Here is a 24,155-nt window from a genome sequence, read left to right as displayed (position 1 = left end):
ATCTCTTTCATTTTAAAATAGATTTTAGTTTTCCCACATTATTTGTTGTTGGCCATTTGTTGAATATGTGTTGTTCAGTTGATACTTGAATCTGCATCCCAGACTTTTCTAATAGAATGTAAGCTTTCATTCTCTTTCTTCAGTGTTTTAGAACACACTAACTTTAATTACAGTGTTTTCTGAAATATGCATTATAGACATTGATTGCTGACCAGATATTATCTATAAGCTACGTGCTATCTATGTCCTAAGATGTGATTTCAGGCCTCTCTTCCATGCACCCTCTACTTCTGTCCCTCTTACCAAATCCTAATAAAACACACTGTTAGTAGAATTAACTATTCCCAAGACTTTAGCCCTCGGAGGCTCAGGATGGGGTCCTGCTCACCACTGTGTCATCAGACCCTGCTTAGTGCTGAACATATGCTAAGTACCAAATAAATATGCAGAAAAACGAAGAAAGCAATAAAGCAGTTAACTAAGTGTATTGCTAAGAGATAACAAAATTTAACCTTTTGGTTAATTTTCAACACTTTGTTTAAGATTTTTAATTCTAATCCATGAATATATGCATTTTGTTATCAAGCCATAGTGCGTATTTTGCTTTCTTTTCATATATGGCTATAGAAACATAGAGGAAAATACAACCAGATTCCAACTAAAATGTTTCAGCTCTTCCAATTAAAAATTCACAATTTATTATAAACAATTATTTATCTTTATACAGTTTAAGTGTTAATGGTTGCACTGATTTAGTTGAATAGGGTTTATTTAAGCAATTTAATATTGTTTAAATTGTTTTTTCCAAACATTTGATATTATAAACAAAACTGTGATGACCATGTGAATGAATTGTCTTTCTCTGGCCAGTTGGCACACAGTTGGTAGTTAGTGAATTTGTTGAGTGCATTGATGAATGATCAAATGTCCTAATTAATACTTTCCGTGTTTTGGAAGACAGTTAACAAAAAATATATTGGAACCATTTAATAAATATGTCTGAAAGGCTCCTGAAAAGATTTAATTAGATTTTCATGGTAAGGTATTTGTTAAAGCCCTCAGGGACCAAGAAAACAATAAAAAAGATTGTTTGATCACAATTTCTTTGATCATATATTCACATTTTATCAAAAAGTAAAAAACAGACTATATATTTTAGAGATAGTTAGGTTTCTAGCAAGTCCCTAGGTTAGTTGTAATGATTTAGCAGAAGAATAGTTAAACGTTTATGGTACCTTTTCTATTGGTAGCTATGAAGATAATTGATTTTTTCTCTCTGAACTGGGTCAGTTACTAGCTGGTAGAAAAACATTCTCAACATCAATAATGCTAACCTCTATTTTGAGAACAGGGACCTTTCTTGACCAATTTAATGTGTCAGATTAGTGTTTAAAGCATGTAATTGTTTAATTATTCAAATGAGATTTTATTTATTAAACCTGTAATGAATAGGTGTTGTGCGTGCCTGGAACTGTTCATTTCCGCATTCAGACATATTTAAGGAATACTTACAATGTGTCAGGCCCTCAGCTCTGCCTGATGATTCCATAACTATCCCCTGAAAAATCTAGGGTGTAATATCAATGCTGTGTTTTATTTTATTGAAGTATAGTTAATTTACAATGTTCTGTTGGTTTCAAGTGTACAGCAAAGTGATTCAGTTGTACATATATCTGTGTATATATATATATTCTTTCTCAGATTCTTTTCCATTAGAGGCTATTACAAGATACTGAGTATAGTTCCCTGTGTGCAGTAGGTCCTTGTTTACCTGTTTTATATATAGTAGTGTGTATATGTTAATCCCAAACTCCTAATTAACTGCCTCCCTCCCGCCCCGCTATCCCCTTTGGTAACCATGTTTGTTTTCTGTGTTTCAATGCTATATTCTCACTGGGGACAAGGGACGTAATTAGTACACTTGATAGTAATTTTACATTAAACTGAAATTAATATTACAGCGCACAGTAATCCTATCAGTGTCACATCCACCGTAAGTGTAGCCTCTTGGGTTTTCAAGGTGAATTTTCGTTTAGGTATTCATAAAGTACCAGCAGGAATTGTTGCCAGTATTGGAGCGGCAGAGTGGTCAGCGTCCCATGAAGACAAGGTGATTCTTTTAGGATGAGAAGAACGTTCACTCGAGCAGGTGGCACTACTGCCGCTTGCCTTGCTCTGCTTCAGCTCTGTCAGCTGCCTATCCAGTATTCAAAAAACAAAGCAGAACAGAAAGCATGAAAAATAGATACTTTGGGCCTTTCTGGACATGTTATTACTTGGGGCTTTTTTAATGCTTTTGTCTCAAAAGGAATTTTCATAGAGTTTAGTAGTTTTCCAGTAAACGATCACATATTTGAAAGATATTGGACATCTCAATAGAGTTGCAGTTGAAATGGGATTGACTGGTTTCCATATAATCACACACACACACACACACACACACACACACACACACACACAAAAAAAAAGGAAAAAAGAACTCTAACCTCAGCAGATAAAAGTGGAGAGGGGAGATGATTGAAGTCTGAAAACATTTTGAAGGATGTGCGTATAGTAACTTCAGATCTCTTTATTTGATCTCTGATGACCAGAATAAGGGTTGCCTTTCACAATTGAAAGGGATTATAAACATATGAAACTCTTTTCTCAGAAAGGTGATGTTGTTAAAAGAGAGATTCAGGAATAGTTTAGATAACTTAATTGATGGTGGACACATGTCAGGCTGTGTCAAAGGAAGATCTTCAGTGTAACATTTTGAGACAACACTTACTGGAATGCTTAAATGATTGAGCTGCCCCAGGGTAACATTTTTCTCATATTTTTTACACTTTTACTGGTAATGGAGACATTTAATGTTTCTTGTCAATTTGTTCCAATAATAGTGTGGCTGCAAATGAGTTGGCCCATTGCCAGAAAGTCATAATCCTATTTTTTTCCTCCTAAATCCTAAGGCAACCCTTAAAGGAGAGCAAAGAGCCTGCATCTTGCAGCTGCAAGGGCCCTTCTTGGAGTTAGGGAGGAGGTAGCCTCTGCCCTGTGTCATTAGGTTTTTGGGGAGCTGCTTTAGGCAAAGAGCACGAAGCAGGTTTTCTCACAGAAGATGCCCCGAGCACGGACCCATCATCCCTCATTCTGGATGATTTTCTGTTTTCTCTCCAACTTTAACCTTTACTCAATTCTTTTACTTTCGTATTTCAAGATGCTCATAGATACTGGATTTGTACTTTATACCACGTCATTTTTTTGGTATGGCAGTTCTACTCTCGGTGGTAACATTCTTAATATACGTACATATGTATGCATTTATCACTCTAGTAACATTCTATGATGGAGAGCCTATTATAACTAACTCAATGAGTTTACCTGTGTGTGTCTTTCCTTTCCATCTATGCTGCAAATTCCGCTATGGAGGAAAATCTCTTGCAGGTCCAACACTGTCTTCCCTGAGTAGTTTTGGAAGGCATGCTGAATGCATCAGGAAACTGAAATCTGGATTTGGTTATGTCTCACTTCTGTGACTTTGATCGGATCATTCATGATTTCGGTGTTTTAGCTTCAGGATCTTTAAAATTACACTTTTAAGTTACACGGTCTCCAAAATCCCCTTTACCTCTAAAATTTGATGACTCTGTTATCTTCAGGAAATTCTAATGAGAAAGGATAATTCTGGGAGAGGGGAAGTGGTTGGGTCAAGAGGGAGGTGGATTAATTTAGAATGAAAATGTGTCATGGCATAACAGAAAATCAGGGCACCTTTACAAGACTTCCATGCTCAGACTGCTACCCAAGGAGGAGGAACTGGAAAATTGGGGGAACAGGATTCTGAAAACTCTGATAATAAGAATATAAAACCTCTGTCTCACAAGAGCCAGAAACTCAGGGTGGAAGCGCCTTCTTCATTATCATTTTGCTGTTAGTTTTAGCTGTATTAATTAATTAGACACTGAGTATGTATTTATGGATTAATTTAATATATAGATGATTGTGGGGTCTGTTTTTTTCACTTGATGTCACTCACAGATGACGTCAACTAATACTAAAAGCCAAAATGTAAACGTTTACCACGTGACAAGTGTAGACTGACTCAGGAGGGGAGACTGTGGCACATGGTGCCGAGAAGATCTGGGTCACGCCAGGCCCTATGGGATGACAGCTGCATTGTCGAAGGAAAGTTAAGGAGCCACCTGGGCCTCATCTCCTTGTCTGATAAATGGTGATAAAGATATCTACTTCCCATTGTTATTCTGAGAAGTAGATGCTACGTCAGAAGAGCTTAGCCAAGTGCTTTTCACGTGGCAAATACATAGTACCCAGCAGTTTAAAAACAAAATGAGAAAGGAATCCAGTTTTTCTTTACACAGCTAATATTTAAAAGCAAGTTTTTCATTCAGTGATGGTTGGATTTTTTTTTTTTTTCTGGTACGAGGGCCTCTCACTGTTGTGGCCTCTCCGGTTGCGGAGCACAGGCTCCAGACGCGCAGGCTCAGCGGCCATGGCTCACGGGCCCAGCCGCTCCGTAGCATGTGGGATCCTCCTGGACCGGGGCACGAACCCGTGTCCGCTGCATCGGCAGGCGGACTCCCAACCACTGCGCCACCAGGGAAGCCCCAGATGGTTGGATTTTTGTGTTGACTTTTTCTTGTGTTTGTGTAGTCCCCATCATGGTGGCATCTTTCTTCTGATAAAATGATGGGCGAATGCAGTCAGAAGGAACATTCAGTGATGCTAGCCATGTTTCTGTGAACTGGAGGAAAGCTTTTGAACTTAGATTCAATCTGGAAGTTCTATTGTTTGTCTAAACGTGCAGGGGAAAATAACCCTCTCCCATCAACTTGGTGGAAAAATAAGATAGATTAATGACTAACAACTAAAATTTTTGAGAACTTATCATATACCAGGCACCATGCCAAGAACTTTATATGCATTATCTTATCAAATCCTCACAATAATTTTATGAGTTAAGAACGATCATTATGCCTGTTACAATGATGAAAGCACTGAAGCTTAGGGAGATTAAATAATTACAGTAGTTCACAAATCTAGCAAAGGATTGGAGCCAGGACTTGAATGCAGACAGTTTGACACCAGAATCTATGTACTTACTACTTTTCTATATTGACGTTCCAGAAACTAGCCCCTCGACATCACTGATAAAATTTTATGTTGCCTCTGCTGGCTCTAATCTACAAAAACTTGGACAAGTTAAATGACTGCACAGAGCCTGAATTTCCTAATCTATAAGGAGCAAATAATTACATCTGTTTCATGGGGTTTTGTAATAAGAAAGAACAAAAATGTAAAATGCTTAGTGATATATCTGATGTATACACTGTATAATAATTAAGACTGTCACCTGAGAACCTGGACGGTGTCATATGCCTTTCAAAAGGGATAGAAATAGGGAAATACAAATGGAGGATGAAGACAGGAACATAAATGGCTGTCACCAGGCATTGACCACAGCAGTGGGGCAAATACTTAACGAATGTAGCTGATTGGTATAATGTGTCTATTTAAATATAATGTCTCTCTCTATATGTGTATATTGTCTATATATATATGTCCATATATATATATATATATATAAAATGTCTCTATTCAAAAGCTGAACTTTGAGAATAGAGGAAAGAGATGCTGATAGTATGTAGCAGTGATTTAGATACTTGATACAAGGGAATTTCTAAAGTACCTAGAAGGGCATGGAGCATTTTGAGACCTATATAGGAAAGGTAGTCAAACCTGAGAAGTGGGAGAAGAGAAATCTGCTCTGGGCTAAGGTAAAGACATTTTCATTGCCACTGGTTTCTACCAAATCACCAAATATAATATAAAAATTCAGATCATAACTCCTGTCTGGTACCTGTAGTTCTAAAATACAGTGCTGTATAAACTAACAGGTAGTATGCTCTTTGACTAATTTCACTGTGCTCGTGCACAACTCATTCAGGTATTGCTGTAAATTGATATACAGCTGTGCGGTAGCCTACAAGCGCATTGAGATTCTGGTATCCTGAATGGGCGAAACTTGATAAATGAAATCCCTAAAGAATATTGTTTGACTAGAAATCATGTGTGTGCTTCAAGTTACATTTGCACCAAATGATTACTGAAGGAAAAGAAATTCATTTTGAAATCTGAAGTCACCTGATTCCTCAGAATGTCCTTGGCATTATATAGATGTAGATGATTTACCGTGTTCACTTTCTGTATCACGTCTCAATACTGTGAATACACCTTTAATCTACAATAATCAATGATCTTCATTATTTAAAAACCCAGGTATGACAAAATTCCATATCTTGAGGGTGATTCAAAGGTTTCATAGCCTGTCAAACTCAAAAACTAAGCTGCAACAAGACAATAACAAATATCTTTAAAAAGCCTTAATCTCTTTCTTTGGCTACCAAAAGCAGTGAATAACACTTAGAGCCCATTGAGGGTCATTGGTTAAAATTAGTGAGCTTTTCAGCTTAAATGTTTTGTTGCATGTCTCAGAAATACAAATAGTATGAGACATTTTCATAAATAATATACTTATTAAAAATTAGTGATATTTTTCCTCATTAAAATGTAATCTGTGGGTAACATGTTTGAAACATTGATAAGCTCTTGAGATGACAGAGAAAAGTAAATTATAATATGTTTTTATGAATTAAGTTTCAGAAAACTGGGGTAGAAATCCAGGTTCCCCTTCGAAGAATAAAGGATTTGTTACATAAAGAAAGATCAGAAGAACGTGGGTCTCTATATATTGTAATATATAGACCACCGAATATGTACAGACTTAAGTGAAGAAAGTTGTTAACTTTTAGAAGTGACATGAGGAATGAGATTAGGGGTGAATTTTGAAACCAAGAGAAAAGGAATTTAACATTTAACGTGTTCTTCCCCTAGAGTAAATATGTAGAAGAATCAAATACACATCTATTCCAGAGAACATCTTCCTTTATAATGGTGCACATCATTAATTAGGGAGATACTGTCTTCAGGATAGAAGTTAATTAACTGTGAGATCAAAACCTAATGCCAATTTTCCTTTTTACATCACTCCAACAGCACCAAACCAATAAAAGCAGTTATGTTTTTCAGTAAAAGTTATCTGGCCAGAACCTCAAAATGAGTAGTTCTTGAGGCTGTCATCAAAAAGGAAAAGATCGGGCTTCCCTGGTGGCGCAGTGGTTGAGAATCCTCCTGCCAACGCAGGGGACATGGGTTCTATCCCTGCTCCGGGAAGATCCCACATGCCGCGGAGCAACTAAGCCCGTGCACCACAACTACTGAGCCTGCACTCTAGAGCCCGTGAGCCACAAACGCTGAGCCCGCGTGCCTAGAGCCCGTGCTCCGCAACAAGAGAAGCCACCACAATGAGAAGCCCACGCACCGCAACGAAGAGTAGTAGCCCCCGCTCACCAAAACTAGAGAGCCCGCATGCAGCAACGAAGACCCAATGCAGCCAAAAATAAATAAAATAAATTAAAAAAATAATAATTGATTAAAAAACAAAGGAAAAGATCATGAGTTAGTAAAATTTTGGGCATTCACTAACAGAAAAGGAAAGCTAAGAAGATTATATGGTAAGTCATTTGAGTAATATACATATTATATCCCTGAAAAATGTGTCACAAATAAGTTTAGTCATTATTTCATCATAGTTTTTGTATATGGATAGACTTTCAATCAGATTTATTCTGTTCATAGTATTGTCAGGATTCCTTTTCAAAAGTGTATAGATTACATCTTCCTCTCAAGGATTCTCACATTTAAAGAGAGCACTTCAAGGTCCTTGAGGAGATTCTCATTTTCTGCTGGAAAAAGATTTTGATTCAACCTTCGTCTGCATCAGAGAGAGTTGGCGTATCCTTTGTTCAATGCTTTTTGACCCACTTGGCAGAAATTTTAGTTATGGGAGCTTTATTCTAAAGACAGAGGTATGAGAAGTATCTGTTCATTGTCATCATCCAATACCTGAGTCCAAAGTGTCTATTAAAGAATATTACTGTTAGAGGCCAAACATTAACCATCTTGAAACCTCACATGTAACTGAAGTGCAGAATGTACTTAAAATCATTCACTTGGCCTATTTCTCTTTCTCTCTGAACCAAGGTCTTGCCATTCTTCCCCCAAGGCACAGTATCTGTGTTTTCGTAATGACTTTTCTTTGTTCCAAGCTAATTGGTTTAGAATGCTCTGTTACATTTTGTATTTTGATGGCCCTCTTGATATAGACCTGACTTAATACATGGAAGGGACTTAAAGACTGTCACATGGTAAGCATTTAATACATGTGTACTACTATATAACAATAATGGCTATTGTTTTGAAAAGTTTTTCACTGACTAATTTGTAAGACTTCATGTAAGGTGGGATATGTAACATAGGATATATGGAGAGCTGGACATTGGAAGTGCACACCAAAATTTAAACACCTATAGGGAATCTGAGAAGATGGTGAGTGCAGCAAGGTTTAAATCTTCCAGAATCCTCCCCTAAAAATAGAGCACAAAGATATCAAAACCAATCACTCACAGTCGTCATGTAAAACAAAACTAGTTTGCCCCAGCATTTGGAGAGACATCCACATGAAGACTGGGTGATTATTAAATAATAAATATATATTTACCTGTAGAGCTAAGATTTGGTGGTGTTTCAATGGAAATAGTGCAGTATGTAAAGGCTACATTCTCTAACAAACTAACATGAATCGGAACAGGAAGTAAGAGGTGTTCATAAAAAGCAGAATAAGCTTGCTCATTGCCTTATGAATATATTCTGGTTACTAAACAAAGACAAATGATAAAATGTGATCTGTTTTCACAAAGAGTTTTGAATTAATGGATGTAGGAAAGAAATACTCTTAAAAACCAAAATTCAACTGAGTAAACTTTAAAGATCTTAATGGCTTTATTCAAAGATTGATTCATCAACTGGGAAGCATCCCATCCAGCATTTAGAAAGGAGCCCCAGGAGCTGTACCAAATGGAAGACTTTTATGGGCGGGAGAAGGTGGGGACAAGGAAAGACTGGATTACCTCATCTTTCTTTGGGGGATGGAAAGGGTCTATGGGACTGATTACCTCACTAGTGCTGACCAGGAAATTTTAGAAAATCGGTTATGATTACATTTCTGGGGAAGGTTGAAACTGCAATTAGGTTAAGTGTTATGTCAGTTTGATGATGTGGGATTAGCCCAAGTGACTCCATTTTAGGTCTGTCGTCTCTCTCTTTTTTTAAGAGGACCATTGGCTGATCACCTCACAAAAATAGAGTCAGACCGACATCACAAACCTTTTGACAAAAGAACACATACAACCTCACCTTGAAGTAGGAATATTGAAGTAGGTGAGGTTGTATGTGTTCTTTCGTCAAAAGGTTTGTGTAGCTCCTTCAATCATTAGTTCAATAAATAATTATGAAGCTCCAATACAACAGTAAGAAATCAACAGTACAACAATAAGAAATCACCTTGTTCTGATACCCATGGAATGTGCAGGGAAATAGAAAATATGGTCATTAATCCAATAATCCTGCAACTAAATGTCTTATTACCTTGGTGATAAATGGAGAGGTGTATTGTGCTCTGGGAATAAATAATAGGAGGGCTACACCTAGTCAAAAGTGATACCTGAACTAAAGTGTGAATGATGAATAGCTTTAAGGAAACATTAGCCTGGAGGAGGGGGGAATGGGCAGAGAAAGTGCTTCAGAGCACAGGGCAACCTGTGAACAGGCCCTGACTTAGGAAGGAGGATGGTATATCCTAGCGCCCAGAAGAAATCCAGTCCATCTGATGGGTGCAGAGTAAAGAGGGTGGGACAGGAGAAAAGACAGAACAGGAAGGGGTAACTAGTATTGTCCAAGCTGGATCACTTTTGAGACTAAAAGGGTGATACCCCCAATGATGACCCCAGCACAACAGGTAGCCACGGGACTCTGACTCGCCCTCATTGCTAGCTATGCTGAGAAGAGGTTTTTGTGCAGAGAGTGATGGAATGTTTTGGAAGGGTTCTAAGCAGAGGTTTACTTTTGGCTGCTGCAGTGTGGAGAGTGGATTATGATGAGGCGGATGTGCGTGTGGAGGGACTACATATTAGCGCGCTCATTTCCCAGAGACAGGCTGAAAGGTAGCTTCTGTTGCTGTTATTTTTGTTTGTTAGGTTGTTGTATTCCTTCTTGTTGCGAGCAGAGAACCTGGTGTAAAATCAGCTTAGGAGTTTCTTTTCAATGGCTGGAGAAGCGCTTGTTACTTTCCATGCACACTGCTGAAGTATCTAGAGGAAAAGTTAGAGCTCACCAAAGATGCTTATGTTTAGAATTACTAAAGCATAATCCATCTGTTTATTCTCTCTCTCCGTCTCTGTCTATATATACACATATACATGTACACACACATATACGCATATAGGTATGTACATATACATAGATATATATATATTCATGTGTTATACTATTACCAAACTACTAACTATCATTAAAGGTCCTACTCAATGAGCTAACCTTCTTGTGGAGAGGTGTCGGCTACTCTGTGTCCTAATCTTCAGAAATACTGGTGCGTCTGATTTCTTTCTTCAAAAGGAATTTTCATTGTTTAAGTTTAAATAGTAAAACATATTACTTAAAGAAATAAATGGGAATACAGAAAAGTTTTTTTTAAAGGCAGACAACACTGAGAACATCAAATGCTGCATTTTTTCACACCTCGCTGAAATGTATCTGTATATAAAGTTGTATCCTGCTTTTTTTCAACTCAATATTATATCATAAGGCAGGTTACCAGATTTAGCAAATAAAAGTACAGGATGCTCTGTTAAATTTGAATTCCAGAGGAACAGCCTATACATAGACACACACACACACACACACACACACACACACACACACACCCCTCAAATATTACATGGAACATACTTTTACTTAAAAATTATTGCTTATTTGGAATTCAAATTTAACTGGATACACTATTTTATCTGGCAATCTTAGTTAAAAACATTTTCCTTGTAATCTTCATAAACAATTATAGATAACACTGGGATGAACACGTTAATTCAGGAACAATATTCTTTTTTTATAGTATATATCCTTGGATAGATTCCCAGAAGTAAACTTCGTAGGTTAGATTAAATATATATCTATCTCCAAGTTTATTTTATAGAAATATTATAGGCCCCAGTTACCTTTCCTTTTTTGTTTATTTATTTAGCTAGTTCAAGAGCTGAGTTTGTGTCAGCATTGTTTAGCTCACAGTTTTTTTCCCTTTAAAGTATCATGATTGAGATTATCCTTGGAGAATTCATCCTCATTGGGTGGTAATCCAGTTCTTTCTCAAGTCTTACTTGAAATCTTAGATATTTCAGTGATGGGATTTCTGGACGTGTTAGATACACATTTCTGTAGCTTCCCTGAATTCTATTACTGTGCTCAGTTTATCAGCAAACAATCTGTGATATATCGTCTCAGCCTCCCTTTCCTTTTGTCTTCCCCTTTATGGTCTCCAAGTTTTGCCCTTGTATTTTAGCTTCTGCATTTACAAAGTACCTGTACGATAAATGCCTATTCAGTTGGTGTCTTTGAGATTTTCACTTTACCTGCTGGGTGACCTTAGTCAAGTTACCTACCGTCTCTGAGCTTTGGTTTCTCTGTCTCTAATAATTATATGGCAGGGTTTTTGTCATGACAGAATGAGAACTGTTTGGGGAAAACACTTAACATGGCAGACACACAGTAAGTGCTGCGGTCCCGAGAACACTGATGCAGACAAGGATGAACTGACTTGAGCAAAGGTCTGTAAGAGGCATCCCTTACCTGGCCTGGGCATGCAGGCCTTGATCATAATCATCATCTGGGTTCCAGGATTCAGGTTCTTCCTAGACACTGGACAGTGGAAAGGTGAACTGATAATGACTAGACTTTGACTTTGGAAATGACAGTAGCTCCACTCAGCACACACGCTGGGGCAGTGAATGAAAGCCTGCTTAGATGGGTGACGTACGGGTCACGGTGGGTACATGCCCACTGTACTGAAATGGATAGGGATGGGTAACAAGGTCCATATTACTGATCACAGCTAAATCTTAATTTCTCCACTTCACTGTATTTCTCAAGAACACTGCATTTTCGTAAACGCCTGCCATTCGTTACATAATATCCAGGAGGGGCTGCTCTGGCTTTGGTTTTTGCTTTTTGATGCTGTCCACGCTGTCTCTTGCTAACGCTCTTTGTGCACACTCTGGAGTATTCTACCAAGACCACAGTGCTTAGAAGAGTTTTGTAAGCCTCTGGTCTTTTGGCTGAAAGAATAACTAGCTGATTGTCCCTGAGCAGAAAACAACCCTCTCACTAAAGGACAGTTAAATTCTTCCCTGATTACAGCAGTAGCGGAGGATTTCACTGTCTAATCACTTGACATCACTGTCATATAGGCCTCATTTCCAGTGATCCACTCACACTTCTATCCGTTAATTATTACTCAATATATATTTAATTCCTCCCAGAGTTTAGTGCCAAAGAGCATTAATGAATCTTTTGATCAGAAAATGAGATCTGTTACTTCATGTGCTCCCTGCAGCCACAGAAGTAGGTGAAGGACTGCAGTGGGGTTGTTCATTCGTACCTGGAATATCTATTTGTCAGCACTTAAACTTTTTTTGTTGTTGTTAATGTTGAAAGTATTAAAATGTTTACCTCTTAAAATTACTTTGGATCAGCGGTCTAGGTATAGAATCCAAGTAAACCAATGGAATAAATCAGATACTCCTTGAAAATGTATAACCTGCCCTGATGATTCACTTTCTTAGTGAAGGAAAAATGCAGCTCAACCTCAGGCACTGCTGGCTCTCCGGAGCGGCCTTCCTTGTATGCTTAGTGCCATTTGCTCGCATCTGCCCAGACTTTTGGTTAATTCATTGCTGTTCAAAGGCTTTATCACTGGGTGGCACCCTGCCACCTTATTTGGATTTTCTTTCCTTCCTTTCCTCTCTCTTCTGCAGTGTAACCGTATGGTGGTCAAAAGTCGGGGTCTGCACCCAGACACTCACGTTTAGAATCCAGGCTTTGAAATTTATTAGGCTCTGTGACCGTGGAGAACCTAGATAATGTGTCTTCATCAAAATGAAATATTTTGAAATATTTTGAAATTTACATTTTTGAAATATGTAATTTACATATTTGAAATATGTAAATATTTTATAGGATTCTTGTGAGAATTAAAAAAAAATGAAAGCACTTAGAAGAGTGCCTGGCAATTAATAATCATCCAATAAAATGTATCTTCTATTTTTTAATTACCATTTCAGGATGGTACCATAGGACCTGGGAATACAAATATATGGGTAAGTCACAGAAGTTACGAAACAGACAAAAAACAAATAACACCAAAAAAAACTGTGATGATGCTGATAGAGGTTAGAACCAGCACGATGGGGACAAGAGAGTGAAGTATTTATAGCAGACTTGGGGCTGTGGTCCAGTAATTACTAGTTCCCAACCATTTATTGAGAGCCTGTAAGTGTAAGTGTCTGGGCCTATTCTTTACAATATTTCCTCAGGTGTCTTTCACAACTTCTGTCTGAAGTAAATATTTTACGCCCATTTTCTAGATAAGGAAACTGAGCCTAATAGAAGTTAGGTGATTTGTGTAAGGTCATTTACCCTGTAAGTGGAAGACCCCAGATTTAAATCCAGGTTGGTTTTATTCCAGAGTTCTTTCTACAGTGTGTTTTCTGCTCTGCCTGTATTTTTTTTTTATTCTCCGCTGTTACTGGTTACAATTTTAATACCTACTTCTCAATATAGTTCCTATATTCTGGAAGGGATTGGGTTGCCTGTGACACCTAATAAGAAAATCATAAATATGTCTGCAGACTGAGACTCTTAGATTCTGAGGTAAACGCTGAGCTGCCAGAGCTGCCCGTTCTTCACTTCGCTTCTTAAAATTTCTGTGACATCCCCGTTCCCTCTGTTGGCTGTGTCAGCATTTCCACTGCTGCTTGTGCTGATAAAGGCCCCTGAACACACACACCACACAGAAATCACTTGGTGACATGTTCACTAGGGCACCCAGAAGAGGAGGGAGGTCTAGATGGGAAGGACAGTGTCCTGAAGCTTGCTCTGCTACCCAGCAGGTCAAGGGGACAATTCAAAAATGGCTTCAGACATGAGGCCAGTTTTCCCCCTGAAATGCGTGGGGCAAGTTAGGATTCCCAAGAACTTGGGAAATCAGTAGATTTCAGTAGAACTTCAGTAGAAAGAAGTGAGTTTACAGTCTTTGTTTTGTTTGTTTCTTAGTGTTCTTTTCCATCATGGTCCATAATAGGATATTAACTATAATTCCCCGTGCTATACGGTCGGACCTTGTTTTTTATCCATCTATAAACGCTTACATCTGCTAAGCCCAACCTCCCAGTCCATTCCTCTGCCAACCGCCTCCCCCTTGGCAACCACTGGTCCATTCTCTATGTCCATCATTCTGTTTCTGTTTCATAGGTAGGTTCATTTGTGTCATATTTTAGGTTCCACTTGTAAGTTTTATCACATGGTATTTGTCTTTCTCTTTCTGACTTACTTCACTTAGTATGATAATCTCTAGGTCCATCCATGTTGCTGCAATTGGCAATATTTCATTCTTTTTTATGGCTTAGTAATATTCCATGGTATATATGTGCCACATCTTCTTTATCCATTCATCTGTCAATGGACATTTAGGTTGCTTCCATGTCTTGGCTATTATGAATAGTGCTGCTATGAACTGAAAGAACTGAGTTTACATTTCAATGAAAATACTAGATAACAAAGCTATTGTTGTGTTTTACATAAGATATAGACCGATGACATAAAATAAAGAAACCAGGGAGTGTAATAAGTGGAAAAGAAATTGCAGGGAAATTTGAACATCATACCCTTCGAGAATTATAAGCATTTACTTATAAGCATCACCTTTTAATATCTTCACTAACGTGGAACATTCCTCAGATATTTTCTTTACTGCTTTTCAGGACAGATATGAAAACTTAGGTGGCTTAGAATACGAAAGCAGTGGCTCTACGTGGCGTGATTCTAAGTGTCCAGAAGCCCTCCCTCCATGTCAGAGTACGTTAGACACACGCCGACACACACACAACCCCCCGCATGGCACACCTCCAACCACACACATGCACAACCAAACACAGACACACCACACCTTCACATATTCCAAACACAGACAGGAGCACTTGCCCCTCCCACCAGCGAGGGGATGAGCGGAGAGGGATTGTGGACCTGGGAGAGTGAGGGTGAAATTTGCTGAAAACTGAAATTCTGTGTAGAGATTTCAGGACAGACCTGGTGTTTTTGATTTTGACGCATTTAGATTCAGAGTGACTTGAAATACCTCACATTCGAAACTGCTAGTTGTCAAATATTCTTCCATTTGAATGTGCTTCTGATCATTTCTGGAGAGCTAGTTTTTTGTTTTTGTTTTTGTTTGTGGTACGCGGGCCTCTCACTGCTGTGGCCTCTCCCGTTGCGGAGCATAGGCTCCGGACGCGCAGGCTCAGCGGCCATGGCTCACGGGCCCAGCCGCTTCGCGGCATGTGGGATCTTCCCGGACCGGGGCATGAACCCGTGTCCCCTCCATCGGCAGGCGGACTTTCAACCACTGCACCACCAGGGAAGCCCTAGAGAGCTAGTTTTGATGGACAGACTGCGTGTGCTGGGGACCTGGAGCTAACGGGGCAATAATAAGAGCAGAGAGAGAGACTGCCAAGGTGTCCAAACAGACTCAACTAACACAGTGATTTGTCCTGGGGTCCGTGCTGAGTGAAGGCCTGTGGACACCACTGAGAGCTGTCCATGGAGTGAATGCGGGGTTATACAGAGAATACTGCTGCTAAAGAGGATTTTCTCCTACTTACATCAATGTGATGCTTGAAAGGTCGCTTTGGTCTGTGTAAAACCAGAGCTCATTGGCTACAAGTAAATTACAAGAGACATTTCAGGCTCCAGATTCAGGCAGCTATAAATCCCCAATCCTAAATTCTTCACACCAATCCAAGGCTTAAGATTTTTTATCTTTAAAAGTAGTAAGTTTGTATTAGTTTGTCTCTTAACTTTTATATTTTGGTAAATGGAGTAATATTTGGGTAGAGAGTTAATGAAAACATGTTTGGGGAAGTTGAAAACAAAAGGCAGTGATGATTAATGTAGACAGACTGACCTGTTTCAGAATTTAGTGGGGATTAGGAGGGTGCTTTATCACAATGTCTTATGACGGGTGGCTCGAGCTGGATATGTATGAAGATTTTAATTAATGAGCTCCTCTTTAGGGAACACTATCTCCACTTACCTCCTTTCTCTGGTTACATAGGCTACAGCCTGAGTTGTAGTCTGCCATTCTCCCTAATGTGTTAGATGTTTTTCCTAAGAGGCAGTGGAAGAGAAGATACTGCTTTGAAGATCCATTAGCTTTAAACTTACTTCCCCTTACCCAATTGATAAAGCCAACATCTGTTGACCTAGAGAGCATTCCTGGAAGGGCTGTTTCTTCACTCGTACTTCTGGCTGTGGAAATGACTTACAAGACAGGTGGAGACCAAGTTTGGTTTCAAAGTGCATCATGTTGGGTTATATCAACTGCATTCAGTGTGAGTCAGTGTAAGGTTGTATTTGAGTTTATGTTCAAGAATTTTTACTATAGCAGAAGGAAAAAAAAATGAATATACCAAACCTGAAATCTATGAAATTATGTTGGTTTTGCAAAATTGGGAATTTTCTTATCCAATATTCTGTCAAAAATATTTAGTGGAAAATCAGTACAGAAAAACATGATGATGAGTAATTATACGCTAAATATGGTCAATGTGGATATATTTTTTTGATGTTTCAGATAAAACTCTGCCTTCATTCTTTGTGATTGTAACATTACTCTCTTCACACCCCAGCTGTCTGGGTAATTCATGTTTTTATCTAACTGTTTACAGTATATGTGATGGCAATTCAAAAGAAAAATACAGAGAAGGGACATCTTGCTTCAAATGACGTTGAACTAATGGTTCCTAAATTATCTGATTGATTTATTGATTCATTAATTCATTTATTTATTCAGTAAGCAAATATTTATTGGGGACTTACTCCATGCCAGGTTCTGTTCTAGGGTTTGGAGATGGTCTTTAAAACAAGACAGACAAGAATTTTCTCCTCAGTGGGTCTTCTACTTTAGCAGGAGTGACAGACAATAAACAAACAAGTATTTAGCTCCCAAATTCCCATTAAAATATCATGAAACCAGAAAAGGAGAACAGTAAAATCTCATAACATAGAACATGATGACTGCAGGGAAGTCAGTTTCAGAAGAAATTTTATTAACTTTAAGTTTGATAGAAAGAGAAAAAGCTTGTTAATTTCAATGCTTTACCTCAGGAAATAGCAAGCTTGACTGCTTATAGGCAGAAGACAGTTTCCTGCCTCTGGAAAGATGTTCAACATCACTAAGCATCAGGGAAATGCAAATAAAAACCACAATGAGACATCGCCTCACACCTGTCAGAGTGACTGTTATCAAAAGAATACTAATAACAAATGTTGGCAAGGACATGGAGAAATGGGAACACTTGTATGCTATTGGTGGGAATGTCAATTGGTGCAGCCACTGTGGAAAACAGAATGGATGTGTCTTAAAAAGGTAAAAATAGAACTACCATATGACCCAGCAATTCCACTCCTGGGTATATATCTGGAAAAAACTAAAACACTAATTCAAAAACATACATGCACCCCAGTGTTCATAGCAGCATTATTTATAATTGCCAAGGTATCGAAGCAACCTAAGTGTCCATTAACAGGTGACTGGATAAAGAAGATGTGTGTATATATATATATGTATTACACACACACACACACACACACACACACACACACACACAATGGAATACTACTCTAGTCATAAGAAAGAATGAAATTTTGCCATTTGCAACATCATGGATGGACTTGGAGGGCATTATGCTAAGTGAAGTAAATCACACAGAGAAAGACAAATACTGTATGTTATCATTTATATGTGGAATCTAAAAAATTCAGCAACCTAATAAATAGAACCAAAAAAGTAGCAGACTCACAGATACAGAGAACAAACTAGTAGTTACCAGAGGGGGGAGGGAAGGAAGGAGGGGCAATACAGGCGTAGGGGAGTAAGAGGTACAAACTATTAGGTGTAAAATAAGCTACAAGGATATATTGTACAGCACAAGGAATATAGCCAATAGTTTATAGTAACATAAATGGGGTATAACCTTTAAAAATTGTGAATCATTGGGGCTTCCCTCGTGGCGCAGTGGTTGAGAGTCCGCCTGCCGATGCAGGGGACACGGGTTCGTGCCCCAGTCAGGGAAGATCCCACACGCAGTGGAGCGGCTGGTCCCGTGAGCCATGGCCGCTGAGCCTGTCTGTCCGGGGCCTGTGCTCCGCAACGGGAGAGGCCACAACGGTGAGAGGCCCACGTACCACACACACACACACAAAAATTGTGAATCATTATATTGTATACCTGTAACATATAATATTGTACAGTAACTATACTTCAATTAAAATAAGACATTTCCTGCCTCTCCCATACTGTTCATCCCTTGGCCTAAAGACTCTCTGATCTACCAACCAGTGACCTGTGCAGGCATCTTCTCACCACCTAGATGATGTGTCCACAAAATTCAACTTTCATTCAGTAACTGCTACCATTCTGGAGTAATTTGCCTTGTGGAATGAAGGTGCTGAATGTATTTTATCAGTAACTTGGAAAACTGTAGAGTGAAAAAAAATAGAAATAAAATGTAGAGCACAAAACTCTATGTTAGCATATTAATTGTGTATGACAGGAGGAAAACAAAAATCTATAAATACTCTGATCTTTCCTCCTCCCCCATCTTCTAATGAGGAAGAATCCTTTGTTCCCTTGTTTTTAGACCTTGTTTGTGTGTGGTGGTTTGGAAAATGAGTGATGATAAAAACGTGGAGAAGACCAAAGTATTAGATTATAGGTTACTATGTTGTAAGCAAGAGAAAGTGGCTTAAAGGGTATTTCTGTCTCATATCACAGTTCAGCGGTTAAGCGCCACAAGCCAGTAGGTGCCTTGCCGTGCTCAACGTAAGACTTCTGTCTCAGCATCTCAGGTGGCTGTGCTTTGCACACCAGCCTTCAGTCAGCAGGAAGGAAAAGGGGCCAGAAGCCTATGCACACATTTGGTTTTAGAGGTATGATCAGGAAGTGGCATCTCATCTTTACTTCTGCTTCCACCCTAAGGGTTAGAACTTTGTCACATGTCCACACAAAGCTGCAAGGGCGTCTGGAAGGGCCAAACTCTATGTGGTTATGAACTCAGCTAAAACTTAGGAGTCGCATTATTAAAGTAGGGATGGATACCTATCAGGGGACAACTTGCAGTCTATACCTTAATCCATTCCTGTGGCCACCCTAACATCCATCTGTATCCTACATGCCATTCAGAGAATCCACACAGTCACCTCCATGGATGACAAAGCCACATCCGGTTACTAAATACATACATACAAACATTTATTCATTTGTTTGTTTATTTATATCTTTGATACAGCTCTTTTATTTGTTATTTTTTTAAAAATTAAAGCATTTTAATTTTATATTGGAGTATAGGTGATTTACAATGTTGTGTCAGTTTCTGCTGTACAGCAAAGTGAATCAGTTATACGTATATCCACTCTTTTATTTTTTATTTTTTTTTTTTGCGGTACGCGGGCCTCTCACTGTTGTGGCCTCTCCCGTTGCGGAGCACAGGCTCCGGATGCGCAGGCTCAGCGGCCATGGCTCACGGGCCCAGCCGCTCCGCGGCATGTGGGATCTTCCCAGACCGGGGCACGAACCCACGTCCCCTGCATCGGCAGGCGGACTCTCAACCACTGCGCCACCAGGGAAGCCCTATCCACTCTTTTTTAGATTCTTTTCCTATATAAGTCATTACAGAGTATTGAGAAGAGTTCCCTGTGCTATTCAGTAGGTGCTTATTAGTTATCTGTTTTTTGTATAGTAGCATGTATATGTCAGTCCCAATCTCCCAAGTTATCCCTCCCCCGTGTTAATTTTGTAATGCTATGATTGTCATTAGATAATGTATAGTTGAGTTGTTAGACTTGTGATATGTTATTGAATTATATTTTTACTCTCTTTGAAAAAGTGGACTTATATGGGTCATGTGTTAGCCTTGACGAACAGGATCCTTGTTCTTTTTTTTCCAGCTTTATTGAGATATAATTGACACATTACATTGTGTAAGTTGAAGCTGTACACACACTGATTTGATACAATTATATATTGTGAAATGATTATCACAGTCCTGTTAGCTCACACCTGTATCACCTCTTTAATCATCATTTCTTTTTTGTGGTGAGAACATTTAAGATCTACTCTCCTAGCAACTTTCAGGTATATAATACAACGTAGTTAAATATAATCACCATGTTGTACATTACATCCCCAGATCTTGTTCATCTTATAACTAGAAGTTTGTACCCCTTAACCAATATCTCCCTGTTTGCCCCTCGATACAGTTCTTAAACCTGCAGTCTCTCAGTTATTGCTCTCTGTGCTCAGGTTCACCCTTTCTCCCACACCTTAGTATGGTTTCCTTTGGTCCATATGAGACTAGGCTTGGTCTGGTCTTATTGTTTGGTGGTAGACAGTTGGCTTCCTCACATTATCAACACCGACTTCCAACTCATAATAACCTGTGTCTCCTCATCTACTGCTAAGTGAGTGCCATAGATTTTAGGGTTTTGTGAGAGCAACACTTCTAGCACAAATTTCTAGATCAGATCGAATACAGTCTAGTTTTTTTGTAATACAGAGACCTTAAATATAACCACTTAAGATAGATTTTTTTCCTTTCTCAAATAAATAGTCCAGAAGTAGGTATTTCAGAGCTCTTACAGCATTTTGTTCCATCTTCCACATTATTTTTGAGGATCGGTGTGTTTGAACCCATTCTCAGTGACTCTTAGACTGGGGGGCCGGAGTGGGGGAGAGGGTAAGGCTAGGGAAAGAGCATGTACTCATTCTTTTTTAGAGATGTGACCGCGAAGAAGCACTTTTGACCTTTTTCTCTCTGTGCTGCTCTGTTAAAAGCAATCATACAGATGCACTGATGGCTCTTAAGAGGAGTGCTCAACTCACCATTAGCTGAGGGCCCACTGTGTGCAAGGAACCTGTGCTAGGTATTGGAAGCAAGAAAGAATAAAATGCCACGGTGCAGGAAAACAAAAAAAGGAACTTCTGCTCCCATCTCATTGGTCAGTCACATGACCCCACAGAGCTGTACAGAGCATGTGAAATGAATCTTTAGGCAGGTAGTCATGTGACTAGCTAACATATGGAAATTCTATTACTAAAGAAAGTGGAGGTGAAGTTGGTGGAAATCTGGACCACAGCCAGATTGAGTTACTGTGAATAGAAATCACATCACACTATTAATAGCTCTTCTCTCTGTTGGGGGAATCCTGTATGCTTTTCATTTTATTTTCTATGATTTATTTAGACTTTATTTACTTATTTATTTTATTATTTCTCTACTTCTTAGATGTTTTACCATGATCATCTTTCTGCAAAATCTGTGACTATTTTAAAAATTCAATAAACTGAATCCCACAACTATGCGTTGTGAGAGATGCTATAATAAAAGTTGTCTGAAGATTTAGTGCATAAGATAAGGTTTCAGAGGATTCTGGAAGAGAAATTCTGGCAGAGGAATGACAGAACTGTAGACGTGATAAAAGAAGAAGAAAGATCTTGTTTGCCAGTGATGAAGTTACTTTCTGGGTCTTGAGAAATGGGACACATTAAAGAAGAGTTGAACTAAGAAAGAGGGGAGAGAGAGAGAGAGAGAGAGAGAGATTGAACTTCAGTTAAGCTTAGTGATCTGGAGAAAGGATATTGCTTGCTTCCCATATTGATAATTTAAATAATACTATTTCATGTTAAGTAAATATATTGCTGTTACTATAGTAAGACGTATTTTAATTATTTCCCAGAATCATGCTAAAAGGGGATGATTCCAGCTCAGCCATGCTCCATGAAAATAACTACATCAGGAAATCTGTGTAAAATAATAATGGTTTAGGTGCTTGATTTGAAGTTGTCAAAAAAGAGTCAAATTGTAATGACAAAAAGAAAAACCCAAACGGTCCACAGGAAAATATGTTTTGGATTGAAATGCCTGAAAAAACTCTTTATATGTGTACTATAGAGTGTTATTAGAACAAACATTGAGATGATGCCAAGAGATCTTACAAAATGGTACTTGGGCATTCTGAAGTTTATTTCTCCTTACAGATATGTTTTAGCAATATTAACCATCTAAAGAAAAACAAATAGTGGTTTTAAAAGAAATATTTTTATCCTTGCTGTTTAAAATGTGACTGTTCTTTTTGGTAACTAGCAATGAGAATTCATTCTCACTCTGTTAAACAATTTGAGTAAAAATCAGTGTGGAATGGCTGCTGAGAGTTAGGCCATAAAATGTAGGGAAGACTGAGTGGTCCAGCTGTATACAGAGCAGGTAGGAGGGTAGCCCTGTGGGTCTCAGGATTAGGGATGTATGGCTGCAGCTTCTCTTATGCTGCCTTTAATGTGCCTGAGACCCTATTTCCATCAGTCTTTTTTCTTTTTCAAGGTTCAGATATCCAAGAAAAAGAACATGATTGTCCTGACTTGGACCAGATATCTACTCCTGGATGAATCAGCTATGCTATGAGCAGAGGGGCAGGGCCACTGGTACAAACAGGCCTTGTGTATCAAGGGCTCCCCAGAGAAGGGTGGGGAATAATTGGGAGAGAAACACTCAGTGGTGTGTTAGTTATACCATGTAATGAAAAGGAGGCTAATGCTACTTATTCTGTGAGTTAAATTTCCTTTCCATAATATTTGCAAAATAGTTAGGAACAATTGCTAAATACTCTGAATGAAAGCATGTACATTTCTAGCAAATCATTACCAGAACTTTCTTCTCTGATGTTTTTCTTATAGTGTATGCTCGAGTTTCTCACTTGAGCCTCTTCCAATTAATTTAATGTTTGTTACATTGTTCTGATGGTTGGGAATAAGGGACAGTAAAGAAAGAAGAATATTTATAAATTTAGATATTTTCATATTTAATCAAGAGAGGACTTTTTTTTTTTTTTTTCGGTACGAGGCCCTCTCACTGTTGTGGCCTCCCCCGTTGCGGAGCACAGGCTCCGGACGCGCAGGCTCAGCGGCCATGGCTCACGGGCCCAGCCGCTCTGCAGCACGTGGGATCTTCCCGGACCGGGCCACGAACCCGTGTCCCCTGCATTCACAGGCGGACTCTCAACCACTGCGCCAGCAGGGAAGCCCAAGAGAGGACTTTTTTCAATGAATAGACAGAACCACCAAAATTAGAGGTTTTGTCACAGCGTAATTCCTTGCATATTTCTTGAGTAAAAATGAAAATAGTTCTCGTCTGGTATCTGTATAAGCCAGTTATAGCATTTTAGAATGTCGCTTATGAAATGGAAAATTTCCATTTATATAAAAATTTTATATCCTGCATAGAAACTTGAAAATGTCAGCTTCATGCAGTACATCTGGAGAAAATCTGTCTAGGGCATAACACCTTAACTGTTACATAGCGATTATAACTTATCTGTGTAAATAGTGACTTAAAACTTTGTGGAGCTGCATTGTCTGTTAGGACAGTAGGTGCTTAGGCCTATGGTTATAGAGTCCCTGGATTGTAGGTCCACTTGGATGGATGAATTCCCGTGGTAGATGTTGACTGAAGGGTCAGTGGAATTATATTTTTAGTAACAAGAGTTTTTAGAAGACATTAACATGATGTGGCATGTTCAAACATCATTTGCATGAACTGTTCCTTCTACAGAATACTTTGGTCACAGGATAGTAGAGTGCATTAAACATACCAACCTCAGTAAATATTTGCAACAGGAATTGTGAACAGAAGACAATAGAAAAGGAAAAATTTAGAAGGGACAGTTATCAGGTAATATTCTATCTCCCAAGTGAAACTGTAGTGCTACAGTGACATCAGGAAGATAGGGAGGGTGAGGTGGGTGCAGTGAGAATAGATCCTTTAGTCATTTTGTACAATATATACATGTCATGCAAATTAAAAAAAAAACTTATGGGTTGG

The sequence above is a fragment of the Lagenorhynchus albirostris genome, chromosome 2 (genome assembly GCF_949774975.1).
Source record: "Lagenorhynchus albirostris chromosome 2, mLagAlb1.1, whole genome shotgun sequence".
NCBI classification, from domain to species: domain Eukaryota; kingdom Metazoa; phylum Chordata; class Mammalia; order Artiodactyla; family Delphinidae; genus Lagenorhynchus; species Lagenorhynchus albirostris.
Note: the sequence above shows the minus strand (reverse complement) of the source record.